A 10,708-nucleotide genomic window follows, 5' to 3' on the forward strand; every position below is an offset into this window, starting at 1 on the left:
TTAAAAGAATGTTTGTCTTGAATCCAAATATAAACATTGAAGGCAGCTCAACACTTTGCACATTACTGTGTCCTGTTGAAGGAAATACTGACAGGTGTTTGCTTCATACATGGATACAGAAGGAAAGAAAGAGAAGAGACTTTTAAAAATCGGTTTCAGGTTAGAGGGTAACCGCTGTGCCGTCTGGCTCACCAAAATTTTTTTAGATCAGACTGCGTAGTTGTGAACTGAGTTTTGTAACTTGTGTTTAGCATTAAGTGTTGTGTTGCTGATGAAAGTCCTGCTGGCAGAAATGACCTTCAGTCAGAAAGGTTGATGGTCTGGATGAAGGATCACAAACACGTGATTGCAGTTCTGCTGCAGAGGGTGGAACAACCAGTTATTAGGTTTAGGAGGCAGTTACTTTTGCAGATAGGGCAGGTTTGGAGAGTGTTTTTCCCTTTATAAATAAAACCATAATTTAAACAATACTTTTGTAATATCTTATTATCTTTGTCTAAATGCAAACAAGTTTTATAATCTAAACATGTATCAAACAGACAAATATGCAACAATATCACACACAGACCTGTTCAGGTGTAAATGTAGATAGATGATGTCAGCCCTGCAGTGTTCATACACTCGCTGAAAATGTTTGTAGCAGAGGAGGACGGGTAATACCTGGTGCCGCAGGTCACCCCAAACCAAGCTGATCCTCCTCCCATGATTCACAGCTGGATAGGGATCTTCTGGATCTTCCCGCCCACTTTGCCCCTTTGAGCCCGCCCACCTCATCTCGCTGAGCCCTCTGAGCCTGCAGCTGCTTTAATGAGTGGCGTGTGCGAGCCTCTCTGTTGCAGTTCTGACATCCTTCGTTTCAGCCTTTCGTTCTCTGCCATCGTCGCCAGTCAGCAAGCGTCCGCCCTGTCCATGTACCTGCCCGCACGGTGGTGAGAACGGTGACACACACACACACACACACACACACACACTCGAGCTCAACGTAAAACAAATGGAGAAATGTGCTTATGGATGTGGATCCATCGATTATTCACTTATTCAGTAATATTTGGCCTCGTTAATAAAGAACTGACCTGCCTAATGTACTGCAAAGCACATGTACATATATTTCAGGATCACTGTAACCTCAGTGGCTTGAAATAAACTTTATTTGGAGTTAAATATTTGATTTTGGGCAGTTTTCTTAGGAAACAACTTTTTCTAGTCATTCACATTAATTAATATGCTAATTAAGTTTTGGGCATTTGTGGCACCATGATATAGATGAATACATGAAATTGCAGCCCCCCATTTTATTTTATGCTTCATGTCACTTCCTTTGGGAAAAACTACTGTTAATGTCTATTTTGCTGTAATACAAGTTCCGCCAGCAGAGGCGCTCGGTGTCTTACACATCAGTAGCCGACACCTCGCTAGAAGAGTAGTGCAGAGCTGGCGCACCATGTCGTTCGTGATACCTGCTGTTTCTCTGTTTTTACAGGTAAGCTGGGTTCCAAATGATACATATGCGATAGACAACAGTAGCAATCGATCATAAACGTAAAAGCTAGAGAGCCAATCACGAGCTTAAGGGTTGATAGCGGTGAATCACCACCAGGTGTTGCAAATTCACCTTTGTTAGAGGGAAGCACCTTTGTTAGATTTAAAAATTAATTTCATGTCATTATGTATGATCTGAGCATGCGCAGAATGATCCACAGCACTCTTTGATCCTTTTTAAATTATTATTAAACTTTATTGAGAAACAGTATACAGAACGTGTACACAACCAGAGCAAATTAACATATGCCAGGGGGTGTAATACAAAGAATTACATACATTCAAATAATTTGTAATTACTACAAATGGTAATAGTTTCATAGCATTTTTGTTAAGTCATCCACAAATCAATTTTATGTAATATAAAACATCATTATAGTAATGTTTAAAATTAGGCTTTTGATTACTGTATTTGCATTTGTGAAAATAAAATTTAGCTAAGATAAAAAGTTTATAATAAAGTAAACATCTTTCTTTTGCCTTCGAAAGAAACAAAATACAACATTGTCCCATTTCACAGTAAAGTCTTGTAGAGATGTCCAGCAATGAATCTACTGAAGTCTTTCCAAATTTCTAGTGTATGAACAGATCCAGAAGAGGTGCTGCACAGTCTCAGGTTGGCTTCCACAAAATCCACAGTTCACATTTATGTCCCTTTTGAACTTTGTCACATAATGATTAGCAGGATAAAATTTATGCAGCATTTAAATGAGACTTCCTTCACTTTATTCGTTACCAGATACTTGTTAGGAATTGTCCATGCTCTTTTCCAGTTGATGTCACTGACAAAGGAATTCCAATAAGAGACCACATGTGGAATAGTTGGAGATTCTGTCTGGAACAAGCACGAATATTCTTATTACTTTTACTATGGTTTGTTAGATAGATTCTTCCTATGTGTGAATCCAAAGGTTGGGAGAGAAACAGATGATATGCAAGGTTGGATACCTTTAAAAAGCATTATAATACTCGTAGGTATGCATCAAATAATATGGCATATTCTTTGGGTGTGGCTGGAAATTTATAGGTGTTTAAGAATTCTGAATAGGACATAAGCTGCACATTAGGATTAAACAGCTGATTCACTAAAACAATCCGTTTCTCAACCCACATAGAAAAAATAATGATTTATTTTATGCAATGTTCCTATTATTCCAAATTAAATACGTATGGGGTGTAAAGTTGTGTTTATATATAAGGGACCAAGCTAACAGAACTTGTTTGTGAAACATCGACAGGTTTTCTGGAAGCTTATCTATATTATAATCACAACCGAAGATAAAATTTAGAGAAACTTAGAGAAGATGTGCTGAGGAATAAAATTCCAAATGGATACCGGATTTTAAGAAAATGTTTAGCCCAATAAATCTAAATGTATTGTTTAGAGTAGTAAATCCAAAACATTGAGACCACCGTGTTCATAGTCATTCATCGCTACACTTTTTCTGATGTAATGTGTCCCGTTTTTCCAGAGGAAGTTGAAGAGCATTCGGTCAATATCCTTACAAGTTTTGCTGTGCAGAGAAATTGCTGCATAAGTCAGTCGAGACAGACCTTCTGCTTTTGAGAGCAATACCCTTCCTCTTAAATCTCTCTGCAACCATTGATTTAAATTGGTTTGAGATTTTTTAATAATTGGGGGAAAATTTAGTGAAATTCTGTCTTTTGGATCTTTGCAGATAATCAGACCTAAATATGTTGCTTCATTTTAACTGTTATATTACAAATACTCTGAACATTACTCTCTTGACAGGTAATAATGACATTTATTTAAGTTTAGCACCAATCCAGACCCTTTTGAGAAATACTCTATTACATGTAAAGCAATTGGCACTTGGCTGGCATTTTTAAGAAAAATTGTGGTATCATCTGCCAGTTGACTGATCACAGTCTCTCTGTCTGCTATATTTATACCTTTCACAGTGCTATTCGAAATATGAGAGGCAAGAATTTGGGTGCAAAGTAAAAAAGATAAGGGCTAATTGGGCAACCCTGGCGTACCCCTCGATTAAGACTAAAACAAGAAGTGGTGCCATTTTTCATTCTAATAGAACTATTAGCATTGGAATACAGAGTTTTGATAGCTTTGCAGAAGATATCACCAAAACCAAATTCCTGAAGTGTAAGAAATATAAATTCATGCTCAATTGAGTCAAAGGCTTTATAGAAGTCCAGGAGACGGATAAATGAGTCATCAGATATTAATGCTGAGTAGTCCAGAATATCCAAGACGAGTCTAATATTATTGGAGATGTGCCTGTTTGTCATAAATCCAGACTGTGTCTCATCTACAATATCATCCAAAATATATTTCATTCATCTAGCTAGCAATAGAGCTAATATTTATAATCATTATATAGGAGGCTTATTGGTCTCCAGTTTTCTATAAAAAGTAGGTCCTTCTTAGGTTTGGGAATTAAAGTAATAAGTCCTTGAGTAAGGCTGGGGGAAGAGTGCCCCTTTCAATACTTTCATTATAAACCTGCAACATTACATTCAGGTAACACGGCCTGACAAATCTCAACAGCAACTCTCTTGACACCAAACAGCCCGAGGTTCCACCGTCTGGAGTATCGCTGGAGATCTGTGATTCTTTGCTGGTTTTATCCATACGCCCTTCCTCTTTGGAGATTTTCTGCTCCAAAGTGCCCACTCTGCATTTGACATCTTTATCTCTTCACATGCAAAGTCCACAGTTTTCTGATCTCGACAATCTGTAATGCAAGGTCATCCATTCTTTCGTTTATTAGCTTCGATAGAGCTTCAACAATATCCACGCTATCTACCTTTGAATGCAACGCTTTCTTTGGCGCCGGAGACTGGCTGGGTGAGACGGGTAGAGGTGGAAACTCGTCCATTACGTCCTCAGTTATTGGGAGAGGTAGTGAAAGAGCCGTGTAGTCATGGCAGTTGTCAAGCAGTGGGTTTACCGACCCGGCTGTTTGGCTAGCATTAGCCTTTAGCAGTAGCTTCGTTGTTGGAGCTAGCCGAGGGTCTTTTATTGTCACGCTGTGACATTTTGTCCCTTTATCGATCAAAATCAGTTCTTTCTGGCTTAAATACCGAAAAAGCTTCTGAGGTCTGAGTTGACACAGTGTTCCTACCGTATTATAGGGTTACGTTTGCTAAGCTCGGCAGTAAGCGTGTACTTACTCGGCCATCTTGGAACGCCCCCTCGCTCTTTGATCCTTTGACCTTCAAAGGACCATTCTGACGTCACGGTCGACTTCACGGTCTCCGAGTCCTTAAATAGGGGAGCGCCTTTAACAGTTTACATTGGAGCATTTTCAGAAACAGCCAGTTGTTTTAGACAAAGCTAATACGTGTTTAACCTGTGACACCGTGCTTTAAACCTTTAAAAAAAAAATGTCACGGGAATCATTAAATGACTTACCTTCTGGAAGCGATAGTGAAGATGAGTCACTAAGACTGCAGCTTGAGGCTAGTGAGATGAGTCTGTCTCAGACTCACAAAGACATGTTGCTTAAATTTGAGAACAAACGTAGAAAAACTGCAGACCAAAAGGAAGAGCTCGAAAATATTAAGAAAGACAACGCAGTTCTCAGGGAAGAGCTCAAAAATAGTAGGAAAGAAAACGCAAAGCTCTTTGAAGAGCTCGAAAATAGCAGGAAAGACAACTCAGAACTCATGGAAGAGCTCAAAAATATTAAGAAAGAAAACACAGATCTCAGAGAAGAGCTCAAAAATAGTAGGAAAGAAAACGCAGTTCTCAGTGAAGAGTTTGAGAATAGCAGGAAAGAAAACGCAAAGCTCCTGGAAGAACTCGAAAACAGCAGGAAAGAGAACACAAAGCTCAAGGAAGAGCTCGAAAATAGTAGGAAAGACAACGCAGAGCTCAGTGAAGAGCTTGAAAATAGCAGGAAAGAAAACGCAAAGCTCTGGGAAGAGCTTGAAAATAGCAAGAAAGAAAACGCAAAGCTCATGGAAGAGCTCAAAAATAGCAGGAAAGACAACACAAAGCTCAGGGAAGAGCTCGAAAATAGCAGGAAAGCGAATGCAGAACTCATGAAAACTGTGGAAAATAATCAGCGCCTACTTAAAGTAGGTTCAGGTCTTGCCGCAGTGGCCATTGTTGTTCCTGCAGCTTGCTGGGCCATCTCACAGCTTTTCAGCTAAAGTGAATGTCCCGCTCGCTATAATTGTGGATTGTGGTCCACATCCACAATTACAGCCCTACTGTAATTGTGGATGTGGACCAGTTACCCTTTAAAAACAGTAATAATGTTTTCCAGCCACAGTCCACCTTCATCCTGGCGCTGTTCCCGCTGGTGCAGGGTCCGTTCTTCGGCAAAGGTTTCTCCATCTTCCTTGATTTTTTCCATCCACCGTTTCTTTGGTCTGCCTCGAGGCCGGCACCCTTCTAAAATATGCTGTGCTCTCCTTTATGTTTGATTTTATTTTGCCCCTCACACCCCAACCAGTCATGGCAGAAGACCGCCCCTCCCTGAGCCTGGTTCTGCCAGAGGTTTCTTCCTGTTAAAAGGGAGTTTTTCCTCTCCACCGTTGCCAGAGTGCTTGCTCATAGGGGATCATTTGATTGTTGGGATTGAATTTTTGGGTTTCATTTAATTGGCTTGAACTGAAAACCTAAAAATTCAGGTGAGGGTTTTACATAGTGGAGAGCACTACATTGTTAACTGCACTTTGTTTTTTATTTGTAGTTTTTGCAGTGCTTCCTATTACAAAAACTACAAATAAAAACCTTGCAGTTAGCAGCAAATCAAAATAAAGAAACACATTTTTAAAAGATCCACTGCTGCTCTGTGTGTTTACTTCAATGAACAATTGTATGTTTTTGTGGTAGAAGATTATAGATTGTCCAAATATGTGAGAGTTTTAAAATTAGCACTGCATAAGATTTACTGTGGCACAGATCGTTGAGCAGATCGTGTGTTGATCTGAGACCTGTGATTTCCAGTAGTGCTTTATTCCCAAGACAAAATCAAATTGTCCTCTGCTGCCGTGTTGTTGCACAATGAAAATGATGGAGGTTTCAGAAACAGTCCGGCCCTGGTTATTGTCTCAGATATGACGCTAGTCTTATCCTGTCTGCTTCTGTGTGTATATATGTAATATGCATATCCACATAATTATGGATTACTATAATTATGATATTTAATAAACACACACTGTGTTTTAAAGAACATACATTAAGAAACTGATTACATTTTTATTTCAAATATATTTTATTATATTTTCTGTCATCATTTTATTATAGATTAAGTGCAAGAGTTGTTAAGTGTGGATAATTAAATAATAGTTTATTGCAATAGCAAATTGCGCCTTGTTCTCAGATGGACAGCAAGTGGAGAGTGATAGATGAGATGAGGAGATGGGAGGAGGAAGAGAGGCAAAGAGTGATTCACAGGCAGAGCCTAGTTTATTTACCACAGTTTTTGTTGCCTTATGGTTCCAAGCGCTTTCCCCAGTCTTTGCATTTTGTTATTATCTCATAACACTTGTTTAATCAGCGACCATCTCTCCTATGGACGTTTTCCTGTCTACAGTCCCAGATCAACACAGCCCTGCCCTCCAGCACTATCAGCAGCGGGAGCAGCAGAAACCCCTCAACAGCAACATTTTACCCCACCAGGTAAAACATAGGCTATATTTGCTTTGCCTTATCGCCACCTCACAACACTGATATAGTATGATGCGATCTCATATTAGATTCTTGATGAATGTGTGTTGTTGTTATTCAGCCTGGTTTAATGTGCCCCTTTTTAACTTGAGCACCCGCCCAGTCACCGTGAGGGAGAAGCTGTGCACCTGAGACATCGAGCTTCTGGTTGTTTCCCTGTGCCCTACTACCTCCTCAGAGAATTCCCACAGCTTTTCATCATCTTGGCCCTGACAACATCAGCAGTGGAGTCCTGAGGCACTGTGCAGGGCAACTAGGAAGTGTGTTCCGGACTCACTGTTAGGATCCACTGATTTAGTCACTGATCAACCTTCAGTCACGTAGGAGGTCAGAGCTTCATGTTTATGGGATTAATGTGCAGTTTTATTGAATCTGTATTTATCTGTAAACAGGGTTCATACGGGTGCTTGAAATATGTGATGTTTGGTGCAGTTTTCCTGTTTTGTGGGGAAGAAATGCTTTTTAAGTCAACCTAAGATGATTCGTTTTCATTTTCACATGGTCTTAGTGAGGTGATGCAAAGTGAAACATGCTTTCTGTTTGTTTGTTTTTTCGGCCATGTGCTGGGAAAGCTTGAACATGGACCTTGAAAGTGCTTAAAAAGTGCTTGAATTCGAGCCAGAAAAAGGCATATGAACCCTTGATTGGGAGGTATATAATATTAAAATTGAAATATATAATATCAAAAACATATTTTTAAACATTCTTTGAATCAAATGTGTTTAAAAGAATGTTTGTCTTTGAATCCAAATATAAACAATTGAAGGGCAGCTCAACACTTTTGCACATTACTGTGTCCTGTTGAAGGAAATACTGACAGGTGTTTGCTTCATACATGGATTACAGAAGGAAAGAAAGAGAAGAGACTTTTTAAAAATCGGTTTCAGGTTAGAGGGTAACCGCTGTGCCGTCTGGGCTCACCAAAATTTTTTTAGATCAGACTGCGTAGTTGTGAACTGAGTTTTGTAACTTTGTGTTTAGCATTAAGTGTTGTGTTGCTGATGAAAGTCCTGCTGGCAGAAATGACCTTCAGTCAGAAAGGTTGATGGTCTGGATGAAGGATCACAAACACGTGATTGCAGTTCCTGCTGCAGAGGGTGGAACAACCAGTTATTAGGTTTAGGAGGCAGTTACTTTTGCAGATAGGGCAGGTTTGGAGAGTGTTTTTCCCTTTATAAATAAAACCATAATTTAAACAATACTTTTTGTAATATCTTTATTATCTTTGTCTAAAATGCAAACAAGTTTTATAATCTAAAACATGTATCAAACAGACAAATATGCAACAATATCACACACAGACCTGTTTCAGGTGTAAATGTAGATAGATGATGTCAGCCCTGCAGTGTGTTCATACACTCGCTGAAAATGTTTGTAGCAGAGGAGGACGGGGTAATACCTGGTGCCGCAGGTCACCCCAAACCAAGCTGATCCCTCCTCCCATGATTCACAGCTGGATAGGGATCTTCTGGATCTTCCCGCCCACTTTGCCCCTTTGAGCCCGCCCACCTCATCTCGCTGAGCCCTCTGAGCCTGCAGCTGCTTTTAATGAGTGGCGTGTGCGAGCCTCTCTGTTGCAGTTCTGACATCCTTCGTTTCAGGCCTTTCGTTCTCTGCCATCGTCGCCAGTCAGCAAGCGTCCGCCCTGTCCATGTACCTGCCCGCACGGTGGTGAGAACGGTGACACACACACACACACACACACACACTCGAGCTCAACGTAAAACAAATGGAGAAATGTGCTTATGGATGTGGATCCATCGATTATTCACTTTATTCAGTAATATTTGGCCTCGTTAATAAAGAACTGACCTGCCTAATGTACTGCAAAGCACATGTACATATATTTCAGGATCACTGTAACCTCAGTGGCTTGAAATAAACTTTATTTTGGAGTTAAATATTTTGATTTTGGGCAGTTTTCTTTAGGAAACAACTTTTTCTAGTCATTCACATTAATTTAATATGCTAAATTAAGTTTTGGGCATTTGTGGCACCATGATATAGATGAATACATGAAAATTGCAGCCCCCCATTTTATTTTTATGCTTCATGTCACTTCCTTTTGGGAAAAACTACTGTTAATGTCTATTTTGCTGTAATACAAGTTCCGCCAGCAGAGGGCGCTCGGTGTCTTACACATCAGTAGCCGACACCTCGCTAGAAGAGTAGTGCAGAGCTGGCGCACCATGTCGTTCGTGATACCTGCTGTTTCTCTGTTTTTACAGGTAAGCTGGGTTCCAAATGATACATATGCGATAGACAACAGTAGCAATCGATCATAAACGTAAAAGCTAGAGAGCCAATTCACGAGCTTAAGGGTTGATAGCGGTGAATCACCACCAGGTGTTGCAAAATTCACCTTTGTTAGAGGGAAGCCACCTTTGTTAGATTTAAAAATTAATTTCATGTCATTATGTATGATCTGAGCATGCGCAGAATGATCCACAGCACTCTTTGATCCTTTTTTAAAATTATTATTAAACTTTATTGAGAAACAGTATACAGAACGTGTACACAACCAGAGCAAAATTAACATATGCCAGGGGGTGTAATACAAAGAATTACATACATTCAAATAATTTGTAATTACTACAAATGGTAATAGTTTTCATAGCATTTTTGTTAAGTCATCCACAAATCAATTTTATGTAACATAAAACATCATTATAGTAATGTTTAAAATTAGGCTTTTGATTACTGTATTTGCATTTGTGAAAATAAAATTTAGCTAAGATAAAAAGTTTATAATAAAGTAAACATCTTTCTTTTTGCCTTCGAAAGAAACAAAATACAACATTGTCCCATTTCACAGTAAAGTCTTTGTAGAGATGTCCAGCAATGAATCTACTGAAGTCTTTCCAAAATGTTCTAGTGTATGAACAGATCCAGAAGAGGTGCTGCACAGTCTCAGGTTGGCTTCCACAAAATCCACAGTTCACATTTATGTCCCTTTTGAACTTTGTCACATAATGATTAGCAGGATAAAATTTATGCAGCATTTTAAATGAGACTTCCTTCACTTTATTCGTTACCAGATACTTGTTAGGAATTGTCCATGCTCTTTTCCAGTTGATGTCACTGACAAAGGAATTCCAATAAGAGACCACATGTGGAATAGTTGGAGATTCTGTCTGGAACAAAGCACGAATATTCTTATTACTTTTACTATGGTTTGTTAGATAGATTCTTCCTATGTGTGAATCCAAAGGGTTGGGGAGAGAAACAGATGATATGCAAGGTTGGATACCTTTAAAAAGCATTATAATACTCGTAGGTATTGCATCAAATAATATGGCATATTCTTTGGGTGTGGCTGGAAATTTATAGGTGTTTAAGAATTCTGAATAGGACATAAGCTGCACATTAGGATTAAACAGCTGATTCACTAAAACAATCCGTTTCTCAACCCACATAGAAAAAATAATGATTTATTTTTATGCAATGTTCCTATTATTCCAAATTAAATACGTATGGGGTGTAAAGTTGTGTTTATATATAAGGGAC

Source organism: Oreochromis niloticus, linkage group LG4 (genome assembly GCF_001858045.2).
Source record: "Oreochromis niloticus isolate F11D_XX linkage group LG4, O_niloticus_UMD_NMBU, whole genome shotgun sequence".
NCBI lineage: Eukaryota > Metazoa > Chordata > Actinopteri > Cichliformes > Cichlidae > Oreochromis > Oreochromis niloticus.